This window comes from Sapajus apella, unplaced genomic scaffold (genome assembly GCF_009761245.1).
Source record: "Sapajus apella isolate SASKATOON/1434 unplaced genomic scaffold, GSC_monkey_1.0 scaffold46, whole genome shotgun sequence".
In the NCBI taxonomy this organism is placed as follows: Eukaryota; Metazoa; Chordata; class Mammalia; order Primates; family Cebidae; genus Sapajus; species Sapajus apella.
Window position 1 is genome coordinate 2,671,115 of NW_022436986.1, and position 10,311 is coordinate 2,681,425.

A 10,311-nucleotide genomic window follows, 5' to 3' on the forward strand; every position below is an offset into this window, starting at 1 on the left:
ATGGAAAGGCGTCTCATCTTCTGAAACCAGCTGTTAATGTGGAAGTGGGCGTGTGGCTGTCTTGCCCCCTAGAAAGTGAATAGGCAGAGGATACTGAGGCCCGGCTAGCCCCCTCTATCCCCACCCTTCAGCCTATGAAGTAATTTCTCATGGTATAAACAACACGGGCTATGCAAATGCAACTCTCTTGTTAGCATTCAAGTACAGCATTTGTTTCCATGATGAATTGGAACCTCAATAATTATTTCTGCAATGGAAGCCAGGCCTCTCCCCACAATGTGGCCAACACTGGTTCCAGATGCTGTTGGGGGGCATGCCTGGGGCCACTGCATGGGGACTTTGAAGGAAGACAGGAGGAAGGGATGTGCATCAATCAAGCCATGAGTCTGGGCACCACTGGCCCATCCACCACCCGGGAAGCTTTCCATGTGGAGGATGCACCACTGAGGGCACGGCTGCCTCTCCATCCGAGGCCTTCACTCTGCCCTGTCTTCCCCCTGGGATACCTTTCTGCCATCGCTGCCCAGCTACATCTTATCATGGTCAGCAGCCAGCTCCAGCGCCACCTCGGTGAAGCCTTGGGGGAGACCTTGCCATCCCAGTGAGGGGCACAGTAAGGATGCCACAGTCACCCCACCCCACCCTCAAGGCCATCTCATCTGGCACCAGCACTGTCTGCTGTGGTCCCCAGCACTTCACACATTTGTATGCTTTGCTTCAGAATGACAAACACTAAAGTTGCAGAACTTATTTAAAAGTGAAAATAAAACTGCATGATTTATATAGACATATATATAGATGTTTGAGAACGTGTGTGTATGCATATATAGAGCACATAAAAATAAGCTTATATTTATATATTCTTTTTTTTTTTTTTTTTTTGAGATGGAGTCTCTCTCTGTTGCCCAGGCTATAGTGCAATGGCATGATCTCAGTTCACTGCAACCTCCGCCTCCCAGGTTCAAGCAATTCTTGTGTTTCAGCCTCTCGAGTAGCTAGGATTACAGGGGTGCGCCACCATGCCTCGCTAATTTTTTGTATGTTTAGTAGAGGCGGGGTTTCATCATGTTGACAAGGCTGGTCTCAAACTCCTGACCTCAAGCGATCCACCTGCCTCAGCCTCCCAAAGTGCTGGGATTACAGGCATGAGCCACCACACCCGGCCTGTATTTATATATTCTATATTACATAATATAAAAATATAAATGTTTATATAAAGAAATATGTCTTTGCATATTCATAGAAAGAAATCTGGAAGAATACATACCAAACTGTTCCTCTTGCTTATCTCTGGAAAGTTGGTTTTGCTTTCATGCAAAGCAGTGTTTGAATTTGTTTCAGGAATGTATTAAGTTTTTAAGCTCTTAGCCAGTGTTTCTGAAGAAGAAAAGTGTCTTGGATATGCATCTGTCTTCTCTCTTGTTAGGCAGTGGGAATCTGCCTCTGTCATCTAGGCCAGAGCACAGAGCAAAGTGGGCACATTTGTGAGATGAATTACAGAGAGCTCAAGGATAAGCCCCAGGCACCTCCAACGAGGCCCTGGAGTGATGGCTCCTCACTGCTGCCTTGCAGTGCCTGGCCCAGTGCTTAGGGAGTGCTCCATAAAGGTTTATTGAATGAAGAAGGAAGGAGGGAGGGAGGGAAGAGTTGGAAGGAGAGAAGGAAAGGAGGAAAGAAGGGAGGAAGGAAAGGATGGAGAAAAGGAAGGATGAAGGGAGGACAGGAAGGAGGGAGGGAGGTAGAAAGGGAAGAAGGGGCAGGAGTGATCATAAACTCTGAATTTGTGTGTCTGAATTAATGATTGTTTAATGTGTAAATGTGGGAATCTAATGAAACACTAAAATAGAGGTACCAACTGGATCTTGGAAATATTTTATTGCTAGGCTTACAATTTTTTTCGTTATAAAGTAACAGAACGGTATTCCAAAAGTATGAAAAATAGGCCGGGTGCAGTGGCTCACGCCTGTAATCCCAGTACTTTGGGATGCTGAGGCAGGTGGATCTCCTGAGCTCAGGAGTTTGAGTCCAGCCTGGCCAACATGGTGAAACTGGTCTCTACTAAAAATATGAAAAAAAAGTAGCCGGGAGTGGTAGCACATACCTGTAGTTCCAGCTACTCAAGAGGCTGAGGCAGGAGAATCGCTTGAACCTGGGAGGTGGAGGTCGCAGTGAGCCGTGATCGCGCCACTGCATTCCAGCCTGGGTGACAGCTGGGTAACAGAGTGAGACTCTGTCTCAAATGAAAACAAAAAAAAAAAAAGAAGAAGAAGAAAAGAAAAACTTCATCATCACCCTATCAAATCCCCTGTTTGTATTTTCGTGCATTTCCTTCCGAGGACGTGAGTGTAGGCACGTGTTTCTTCTCTGCATGTTACACAGTAGACTGCTCACACCATTTTATATCATGCTTCTGTTGTAACTTCCTGTTATATCCTAAGCTTTTTTCATCCTGTTATAAAGTCCCCAACCTCTTAATCAACTATATTAAGAGAATATATGTAACTTATTTAACCACTTACCTCTTGTTATATTGAGGTAACCTCATTTTTTATTATAGCATTTATGATTTTTTAAACCACTAGCTTTTGCCTAATGCCTGCATAATTTTACCTTGGCTGACCTCTCAGGGGTGTTTGGATGCCTCAGGTTAGTGTCCCAGAAGCAGAGGAGAGATGAGCAGGCTGAAAGTACCTGGGCCACAAACCTTGTTACCATGAGTTAAGTAGCTTGCCCCAGAGAGTAAATCAGTGCCCTGCTTCCTTTATTAAGAAAGTCTTGCTATGGAAAACATCAGCAGGCCGAAATAGCCTGCTGAGTGGCAATAATGTACATTCTGGTGGGAGCTTTCTATTCCTCTTCATGGACACCTAGCCAAGAGTTTGCAGAGTGGCACTGGTCTGCAGATGACGTTTTGAGCAGTCCTTGTCTACAGAGCTTCAGTAGGCACAACTGGGTCGCTGTGGAAGGTTTACACCTGGGTGGATTCACAGTTGGAGTTTGAAAGAGAGTAAAGTCCCTGCCATGAGCCTGCACTGTGCCATGGCCTTCCCGTGCAACAGCGCTCAAAGGGTGCCCCTCCCACAGCTGGGGCCTGCTGCTCTGCACTCTTGAGGGTTTGCCTCATGTCCCTCCCAGGTGCTCCGGCCCCTGTCTGGGTTGCAGAGCTCCTGGGCATTGCTGTGTGTGAGCACGCACGGCCAGGGCTGCCCCTAGAAACAGGAGAACAGAGCCGCTCAATTAGATACGCCCCCATGACAACTGTACTGTCAGCATCTTTCATAGGCTCCTTGAGGTATTGCTAAAAAGAGTAATTTTACAACTGGATTTCAATTATTCTCAGAAAACAGGAAGAAGACCCACATATGAAAGAAGGATTGTGGCTGGGCGCGGTGGCTCACGCCTGTAATCCCAGCACTTTGGGAGGCAGAGGCGGGTGGATCACGAGGTCAAGAGATCGAGACCATCCTGGTCAACATGGTGAAACCCCGTCTCTACTAAAAATACAAAACATTAGCTGGGCATGGTGGTGCGTGCCTGTAATCCCAGCTACTCAGGAGGCTGAGGCAGGAGAATTGCCTGAACCCAGGAGGCAGAGGCTGCGATAAGCCGAGATTGCACCATTGCACTCCAGCCTGGGTAACAAGAGCGAAACTCCGACTCAAAAAAAAAAAAGAAAGAAGGATTGTAAGGATTTTTAATCTGAAATGTAATATGCTCAGGTCTGCATTTTAGAAGGAGCAAACTAGCTACTTTATGGAGAGTAGATTAGAGGGTTTGGGACCAGAAGTGAGGACTCCCATGGGGACGTCAGGATGGGAGGTCCCAGGGAGGTCAGTGGCCAGGAGTAGTAGGTGTGAATGTTAGCCCCAATTCTTCCGTCCCCCTGCATCCATACTCTGGCTGTATGAGACTGTGGGCTTGGTCTTGTGACTTACTTTGGTCAATGGAATGGGGCAGACAAGTCTTGATAACAGGTCTGAGAGTTGACCGTAAGAGACCTCATATATTTCTACTTTCCTCTCATGCATCCGCCATCACCATGAGAAGAACCTGTCCAGCTTGCCCGATGGACCCTAGGAGGATGAGGGACACGTAGAGCAGAGATGCTCACCAGTTTGCCAACCCCTGAGTGAGCCCAGCCAAGGTCAGTAGAGCTGCAGGCCCTGAGAAGTAATGGCTGTTGTTGCAGACCACTGAGATTCTGGGGCTATTTGTTATGCAGTATTGCTGCGGCATTGGATTACTGATACAGTGGACGTGGAAAGAAATTAACAAAGCCAAGAAATACTTAATAAAGCAAATGGAGTTGGTAGCCAGTTGAGTGGGCGAGACTGAGAGAGCCTCAGAGAACTTGGTTCGGCTCAGGTACCTGGGTGGTTCAAGGCCCAGTGCCTGCGGTGGAGGACATGGTGGAGGACAGAGGAAGAGACGTGGCCGCCCACATTAGACTTACACCAGAAGCACTCTCTGTTTTCCCCCGACCATTTCTTTTTGTTTCTGGAGGACGCCAGGGCCTGTGTCTGTCAGGATAAGCTCCATAGGGGCCGAACAACTGTGTGGGATTACAGGCAACCCTGCCACAGCCAGCCTCCCCCACGGCCTCCGGCTCTGTCAGAGCTTCTCCAGTACAGACTCATTAAAACAACCCCTGATATGGACAAGGGGGTGAGCCAGACTTCCCGGCCTCAGAGGGCAACTCAAGAAAGGCCCCCAGATTTCCCAGGGCTTCCTGCAGAAAGCGTAGGCTGCATCTCGTTACTTTCATTTCCTTAAAATACCTGTTTGCAGCAGTGAAACCACCCAAAATACTCACTTCTTTATTTCCAGCTAGATAAGTTGAACTCAATTTGCATTGGATAATTATTTTCAATTAAGTGATAACAATCCTGTTTGGTGCAAAAATAATCTTGTCCAAAGGCCAAACAGTTTATCCCATCCAAATACAGGAAGCAGTGACAGGAGAATGTTATTAGCATGCTTGCCGTGGGGATGGAGGATGCTTGCCATGGAGGGATGGCCCAGCCAAGGCCTTCAAGGGGGACCTCTGATGCTATGGGCTGGGTGGGACCATTGACCTGATTTGCCCTGTGACAGCCCCTGAGCTGTGCAGCCACTCTTTCTTCTTTCCAGAAAAAGGAGGAGGCACCTCCTGATGGCTGCAAGGTAGTCGAAAAGGCAGCTGGTCAGAGAAGAGCCCAAGACAGAGGCCAGGGCCTGAGTTCTGGGCCAGCTGTGCGTCCCTGGACCAGTCATCCCCCTCTGGGCCTCAGTGTCCCCTCTGTATGGGGAGCAGTGGGGTTAGATGGGGACCGTTCCAGCTCAGATGGGATTCCGTCCTGGTCATCCAGAGCTACCTAAGTCTGAAGCCAGGTTTTCCGTAGGGAAAAGCCCCACTTCCTGTGTGATCTGTGTGCTGCTGGGGCAGGGATTCTCCCCCGCCAGGAAGAGGGAGCAGGTGCTGAGTTCTGGAGCCTCACAGGGGCCCCGCCACTCTCCTGGTCTTCTGGCAATGTCACATTCTCTGCAGGCAGCTGGAGTTCCTTACTTTCCTCCACAGCCTTCCCTACTGTTGCACATCTGGGCAAACCCCTCCCCACTGACGGAGATGCTGTGAACATCTTATTCAAGGCTGCTGGTATGTTCAAGAGCAGACCGTGTCTCAAAAACACAAAAAAGAGAAACAACCTGCCTGCCAATCTTTCTATTGTTATTTACATGGGAAAACATGAGAATCAAAGTGGTCCAAACAAATAACTCATGTGAATTTTTGCAGCCAGTACTTCAAATATTTGATCCTGAGTGCCCCATGCTGTGTGCTGTCTGTTTTCACTGACGTGCAGTCCTCCCACAGCCTAAGAACTAAGACTCCTGTCACTTATAGACAAGGAAACCAAGGCTCAGAGAGACTAAATAATTTGCTCAAGTCACACAGAGTGGAAATCTGACTTTTTGTTGGTTTCAATTGACTTCCACTCTGCATTTCCTCCATTCCTCCCTCCCTTCCTCCCTCCTTCCCTCACTTCCTTCCTCTCCTTCCTTCCTTCCTTCCTTCCTTCCTTCCTTCCTTCCTCCCCTTCCTTCCTTCCTTCCTTTTTTTTGACACAGGGTCTCACTATGTTGTCCAGGCTGGTCTTGACCTCCTGGCCTCAAGCGATTGTCACCTGGGCCTCCCATGGTGCTGGGATAACAGGTGTGAGCCGCCATGCCCTGCTGTCCTGCATTCTTTCCTCTACTCAATGGTGGCAGTGCCCCTTAGGCTTCTCTAGCACAGTGTACCCTCAGCCAGGCCAAACTGAGAAGCTGGACGGGGGGGAAAGAAGAAATCATCTGAGCTGCCATATCTCTTAAGTTCATAGCTGCCATTTTTGATAGCAAGAGTTTTTCATAGATGTACATTTCATAGATTACTATTAAATATGGATGTATCACATTTTAGTTTGTTTAAATGTTTTCTCTTATAACATTTGTGTGAACAACTTTGGTGGAGCCTTCACCTTTGAGATACGGAAAAGCGGTGTTTCCCACTCTGAATCAGAAACCAAGGTTAAGTAAGAAAATTGAGTCCAAGGGTCCCGAAGGCCTTTTAGAAGCAGCACCACCTGCAGACCTTCCGAGTTCCACACCTGACAGAATTCAAAGGTGTCAGACCAGGAGTCTCAGACCAACTCTGAGTCCAGCTACGGAAATCACTTTCAGTATGAACAGTGATTTTCAAACTGAGGCCCAGAGAGAGAAAGGGCCTCAGTTTCTCCATCTATAAAACTTCAGGGTTGGACTAGAGCAGTCTTTCTCAAATGATGTCACTCTGGTCTAAAAGTCAAAAAGATTCCAGTGACCCCCTTCTTGAAAGTGTTTTGGTTGATTGATTGATTATTGATTGAGACAGAGTCTTGCTCTGTCACCGATGCTGGAGTACAGTCATAAGATCTCAGTTCCCTGCAACCTCTGCCTCCCTGGTTCAAGCAATTCTTGTGCCTCAGCCTCCCAACTAGCCGGGATTACAGGCACGCACCACCACACCCAGCTAATTTTTTGTATTTTTAGTGGAGGTGGGGTTGCACCGTGTTGGCCAGGATGGTCTTGAACTCCTGACCTCAAGTTATTCTCCAGCCTTGGCCTCTCAAAGTGCTGGGATTACAGGTGTGAGCCCTTATGCCCAGCCTATTTATTTATTTTGAGACAGGGTCTCACTCTGTCACCCAGGCTGGAGTGCAGTGGCACAATCATGGCTCATTGCAGCCTCGACCTCCCTGATCTCAAGCAATCCTTCCACCTCAGCCTTACAAGTAGCTGCGGCTATAGGCAAGCACAACAATACCTGGCTTTTGTTTTTTTTTTCTGTATTTGTGGAGATGGGGTTTCACCATGTTGCCCAGTCTTGAACTACTTGGCTCAAGAGATCTTTCTGCCTTGGTCTCCCAAAGTGCTAGGATTACAGGCATGAGCCATGACGCCTGGCCTGAAAGGTGTTTTTTGTTTGTTTGTTTGTTTTGAGACAGTGTTGCTCTGTCGCCCAGACTAGAGTGCAGCAGTGCAATCTCGGCTCACTGCAGCCTCTGCCTCCTGGGTTCCAGCAATTCTCCCATCCCAGCCTTCTGAGTAACTGGGATTACAGGCGTGTACCACCACGCCCAGCTAAATGTTTTTGTATTTAAGTAGAGACAGGGTTTCACCATGTTGGCCAGGCTGGTCTCAAACTCCTGACTTCAAGTAATCAGCCTGCCTTGGCCTTCCAAACTACTGGGATTACAGGCGTGAGCCACTGTGCCCTGCCTGAAAGTATTTTTAAATGCATTAAAAACTCACAGAGCAGTTCCCTATCATTCTAACTGCTCAGCAGTGGCCCACCTTTTAGAAATGGTGTGATGGTAGGAGCCGGGGGTGCGGCATGAGAGGCTGCCCGGCTGGCGCCTGCGAGGGGGATGTCAGATCGGGGAATCTAGACACGGGCAGCACACGAGACTGCTATTGTAACAAGGCTGAGGATGATGGCTGGTCTCTGTTCGGTGTCTTGTTTTGTAATCCCAACATGCAGTTGTGACCTTGTTCAATGTTCGTTGTCTGTTAAATGCACTACATAAATTTAATTCCCATGGTTTGTGGCTGAGCAAAGGAGATTTCAAAAGAAAGTTGTGTGCAGTCTAGCTCATGAGCTCTTGCTATTAGTTTAAAAGAGCTCCAGGGAACAAATGGTGGACTCCAAGCACCCTTTGAGTGCTAACAGCCTAGAGAAAAGGTATTAGACCTTGGGAGTAGCATTTTTGGCAATGTTTTGGTTGCAGACCTCCTTCTGAGTCGCCTGGAGAGATCTTTCCTGCTCTTTGTAGTGGATGTATGATTTGGTTTGCAAGTGTCACTCCTCCCACAGCATGTGGCTGTCAATCATGGTGGCTTCTGCCTCCAACCCAGGCCCTCTGAGGATCCCAAAGATCACTGCCCCACCCCTTAGTACGTGATTGGTTCAGAGGCAGGCATGTGACTCACGATGCCAATCAGAATTCTTTTCTAGGATTTAGTCCTTTAGTGCTTGGGTGAAAGGAGGACTTCCCTGGATAGAGTTGTCTTGCTGGGAGGTTCTGTACCTGGCTGCCCACCACCATCTTGCCTAACTCATAGAAGAAAGCCAAGGAGAGTGCCAAGAGATGGGAGAGAAAGAGGGAGAAAGAGAGAGAGAAAAAACGTCCTGACAACACTGCCTGAGCCGCTGTATCCAGCTATACCTGCTTCCCCCTAGACTGCCACATTTCAGGAGCCAATGAATTCCTTGGTTGCCTAAGCTACAATGAGTTAGGTATCTCTCACTTGCAACCAAGAGTCCTTTAAGGCCCACTCAACAGGGCTGCCATATACAGTGACATCCCTTCACTTACATGGTACACAGGCTTTTCAGAAGAATGCAGTAAAGTGCTCAGTCATCACCTCCTCACAGAAGCATTCCTTGATTTCTCTATGCAGAGCCAGTCACTCCCTACTCTGTGCTTCCAGGAATCTTGTAAAAATATACACTGTAGTCCAAGTCCCTCTATGTATTTATAAGAATATAAATTGAATATTCTTATTCTTATGCCTATCTCTCCATCTGATTGGGAGATCCTTGGGGTAGAGAGGAAATCTGATTTATCACTGTTTCCCCAGGACCCAGCCAAGAAAGTGCTTAGGTGTTTATTGAGTGAATTATAACCAAATCTCACTACAAGAAAAAATTGGGATGTCTCATCTAATTTGTTATTAAGAAAATTCTTACCTGAGCGGAGTGGCTCACACCTGTAATCCCAACACTTTGGGAGGCCAAGGTGGGAGGATCACTTGAGCTCAGGAATTTGAGACCAGCCTGGCAAAATAGGGAGACCCTGTCTCTACTAAAAATACAAAATAAAAAAAAATCCAGACATGGTGGCAAAGCACCTGTGGTCACAGCTACTCTGGAGGCTGAAGTGAGAAGATTGCTTGAGCCCGGGAGGTCAAGGTTGCAGTGAGCGATGATCGTCTATCACTGCACTCCAGCCTGGGCAACAGACTCAGACCCTGTCTCAAAAATTTAAAAATTAAAAAAAAAAAAAAAAAAAGAAAGAAAATGATTGGCTGGGCACTGTGGCTCATGCCTATAATCCCAAACTTTGGCAGGCCAGGGCTCTGAGGCTGCTTAAGTGTGCTGACTGGCCCCAGGTCACACACAGTGAGTCTGGGTCCCACAGGGACCAGATGTGCTGACCTCTGTGGAGCTTTGCACCCAACCACCCAGAGGCAGCAGGAGGAGTTTCCTTTTTGTTTTATTTTGTTTGAGACAGGGTCTCACTCTGTTGCTGAGACCAGAGTGCAGTGGCACAATCTTAGGTCACTGCAGCCTCAATCTTCTGAGCTCAAGAGATCCTCCCACCTCGGCCTTCCAAGTAGCTAGCACTACAGGTGTGTGCCATTATGCCTGGCTAATTTTTTTTAATTAGAAATGGAGTCTCACTGTATTGCCCAGGCTGGTCTTAAACTCCTGGGCTCAAGAGATCCTCCCACTTTGGCCTCCTGAAGTGCTGGGATTACAGATGTAAGCCACCATGCCCACCGCAATTGAGATTTGTTTCTTTTCTTTTCTTTTTTTTTTTGAGACGGAGTTTCGCTCTTGTTACCCAGGCTGGAGTGCAATGGCGCGATCTCGGCTCACTGCAACCTCCGCCTCCTGGGTTCAGGCAATTCTCCTGCCTCAGCCTCCTGAGTAGCTGGGATTACAGGCACACGCCACCATGCCCAGCTAATTTTTTTTTTGCATTTTTAGTAGAGACAGGGTTTCACCATGCTGACCAGGATGGTCTCGATCTC